The sequence below is a fragment of the Misgurnus anguillicaudatus genome, chromosome 24 (genome assembly GCF_027580225.2).
Source record: "Misgurnus anguillicaudatus chromosome 24, ASM2758022v2, whole genome shotgun sequence".
NCBI classification, from domain to species: Eukaryota; Metazoa; Chordata; class Actinopteri; order Cypriniformes; family Cobitidae; genus Misgurnus; species Misgurnus anguillicaudatus.
In genome coordinates this window covers 43249865-43253806 of record NC_073360.2, presented here as the reverse complement: position 1 = coordinate 43253806, position 3942 = coordinate 43249865, and positions in this window count along the sequence as shown.

Below are 3942 nucleotides of genomic sequence, written 5' to 3'. Positions count from 1 at the left end.
TGCTTGCAAAAAAAGTTCTCAAAGTGATCATGGCTGAAAGCTGCTCGGGAATATTTTTCTCATTAACCATAATGTAACGCAACATTCAACTGCTTTATATTAGTTTTTAGTTATCAGGCTTACTTATAATTTTACTGTTTTCAACATAACATGCAATAGATAAAATACACCACATAAAGTAGTATACATGTCTAACTATACAGAGTAGTATTTTTTACATTTCTGATTGGGCGGGCCAGCTGTCAATCTACGAGTGGTCTGGAGTAATCGTTAATTCATAAGTGCATCGTAAGACAACAGTGTTACAAGGTCACCTGCAGGACAACTAGCAAATTACACTCCTGCAATGACGATAATGTAATGTTTTAAATGTAGGCTATATTTATTTATTGTCGTTTTCTATGCTTATTTGTTTAAATTACTTTAATATAATATATTTAAAATTCAAATGGAAAATACAATTTAAATGACTAAACATAAATTAACAAAGAAGGAAAACGTATTTGGTACAATTTTGGTAAAAGTTGGTACTAGCAAATTGATAATTGTTCCAACAAATTTCTGCTATAATTCATCTGGCTACAGTAAAAAAATGTCTTCCTATGGTGTTTGAGATGCATAAAAAGCAATACCAACAAAAGCATGTAATTCCAAAAATCTTACAATTGTCTTGAACCAGCATATGGCGGTGGATATAGCCTAAACGGAAAAGCAGTCGATCAAATTATTAGAAACATGCACACCCGCTGGCCGTTCGTCCAAGAAAGTCAGTGGAGGTGTTGGTATTCCCGTAATTTCGGTGGTTTTAAATATGCATAAATATAAAATAAATATAAACACATCAAATATGCTTTGCCTAGTGAATTTGCCTAAATTACTTTTCAAGTACAATGCGCTAAAAATGAACAAAAATGACTCGGATAGAACAAAAAGTTAGTTAAGTCCAGTAGGAATTGTCCGCACACTTCATGATGAGCACTTAAGAAAGCATGGATTGAAACGTCTGCTCTCTAGTCTGTTTTTTATACACTTTGCACTGTTGTCACTTTTTCACTTTTGCATAAAATATTTTTGAAATATCACTTATAGACTATATACGAAATGTGTTAAATTGCATGAACATTAAAAATCTGTTATTCTATGCGTTCATTTTTATTGACAGCCATTAAAAAATAAGCGATGTTGATAAACAAAACAAAATTATAAAAATGTAAATCCGCTCCATACTGGACTTGAACCGCAGCAGCTTCGGCTATTGAACCGAAGGCTCTAACCAGCACGCTAACTGAGACAGTTGGTTACGAGTTGACTTATACAGTTGATCTGGCCTCTGTTACACCAGGTGGGATTTCATGTTTACTCAAAGCTGTGAAATATTTCAACCCCTTACTTATTGTCGAGGTATTTACTTAATAATTGGGACACCTAACGTACAATGGGGTTAGTGTGCTCTTGCCGCTCCTGTTTTGACATGATGCAGAGATGCAGTGTTTTCGTTGAGCTGCTGTAGTCATATATTTAATCTTAGTAACGTTGGAGAGAGGCTGTGGTTTGCTGCCCATTCGTGATTTGCTGCGCATGCATGTAGTCTTTAAACACTTATTTCGTCATGAATAATCAGTGATTGGTTGCTCTGGCCTGACTCAGTTCATCATTGATTGGATGGGAACGGTTCAGGCCTGCGGGCTGTGGAGGTTGATGGGAGGGGCTCATTGTGCCACTGGCAGGCGCCGCTTTTTGCGCCGTCTTTGGGAGAAGATAACGCCGTTATTTACGGCGTCATATGACAAGACAAACGGCGTCGCAAAACGGCGTCATTGATCGGATTATAAAACGCCGTAAATAACGGCGTTGTTGCCGATTTTCGCGCGTTTTTTGCGGCGTTTGGGGTCCCGACGGCGTGTTTAGCGGCGCAAATTCTGTATTAAACGCCGTTAAATACGGCGTTTGGATGCAAACGCGATTCATTCATTGCGTAAATGTGAACCTTCTGGCTTGCGATAGACGCGCGCATTAAATGCAGGTACGTGCAAGAAGGAGTTCTCTCTTTACAAGCTCTCCGCGTAAAGTGAAGCCCACAAACCCTCATGTGAGGGACAGCATGCATTGTCGGTGTTAATATAAAATTATGATGATAATAACAACAACCATTCTCCAACTATCGTCTTGACTATCGCCATGAAAGCCTGCCATTGGCGATATGTCTGAAGATCGTCGATACACGATACTATCGTCTATCGGCACAACCCTACGTAAAAATGTGACAAGCTTATCAAGTATGCAACGTATATTCAAAATATATTGGTGTTCCTCTCAGCAGTCTTTACTCCTCTCTACAAGCTCTTGCAGTTCATTTCTATTGTGCTACCATATCACACATCTGTTCAAGATGCTCTCAATGCAATAACAGGTCCTTTAGCTTTCCTAGAAAGAATGAAAGACTGACAAAATACTGAATAATTAAGTAAACTTTCATTTACCAGCTCAGAGAAAAGGCCTATAGTAGAAGTCAGGAGATGTCTACTGATTAATCTGAACAATTTCTTTCTCAGTGTGTTTCTATACCAACCAAAGTTAAAGGATAATTCCGGTATTTAACACTTTGAGTCTCATTTCTGGTTTGTTTTGGATGAACTACAGTGATGGACACAGAAATGTTGACAATGGGTCGTGTCTTGAGTTTTCGACTGATTTAGAAGCGTCTCTTGACTGCTTCAGAATGGAAGTCAATGGCCATGCACAAACATGTCATTAAAACAACACTTAACGTTAATTTTCAAAACTGTACTACTCACCGAGTGGTTCGTGGTGTTTGTTGATAATTAAAAACAAATATATTGGCGCAATGTATGATTTCAATCCGTGTTATTTGCTATAGTGGAACTATTTTTTCAGATACCTCACAACCGCATATATACTTCCGCTCTATATTTGAGTCTGAAGCATGAATGAACGTAGTCCAACAAACTGTAATAAAACGGTAGCATACTTTCAAAATCAAGTTTATTTGTAACACTTACACCATCCAATATGTTTTTTCATCAGCATAACAATAAAGAAGATATTTTGCAGAAACCCCGGTGCTCCGTCATGCAAGTCAACAGATCCGCACACTTTAAGAGCTAAAGCATATATATCCAATACAACAGCAATCCCCCATAACTCCGTGTGACATATTGACGTCTTGTGAAGCAAATCAATCAGTTTTTGCAAGAAACTGAACGTTATTTACAACACTATTAGCGTGAATGCCAAAGCAGGAAGCGCGCTTTCCGTTTGAGGCGATCTCTTGCACTGGTGAAGTTTGGTGGCTGTTGGCTATGGATGTTGGTCTCTCTGCGCCACCTATAGAGCGGGAGCGTGAAGCGCACTTCCTGCTTGGCAAAAGCTCTGCATTAACGCTGAAAAATATTTATATATATATTCGAATCTCAAAACTGAAAATCGAATGTCAACCCACGGAACGAATATTCAAATATTCTGGTTCAGCCCTACAAATATGGGAAAAATTTATTCTGAGAGAAACCAAGCGAAAAAACTACAACCACATGTAAACCGACCCTTTTCTGTTTCCCGGCGGCGGAGTGATATATCAGCGAGCAATGAGTCTTCCAATTGAAGTCAATGTAATTTTACAAAATGCCAAATAAAACACGACAGAAACTGTATTTCGCTACACAACTTGTTTTTAATCATCAACGAACACCACGAACCGCTCGGTGAGTAGCACAGTTATGAAAATGAACGTTAAGTGTTGTTTTAATGACATGTTTGTGCATGGCCACCGACCTCCACCCTGAAGCAGCCAAGAGACGCCTCCAAATGAGTCAATAACTCAAGACACAACCCATTGTCGTCATTTCTGTGTACATCACTGTGGTTCATCCAAAACAAACCAGAAATGAGACTCAAAGTGTTAAATACCGGAATTATCCTTTAATG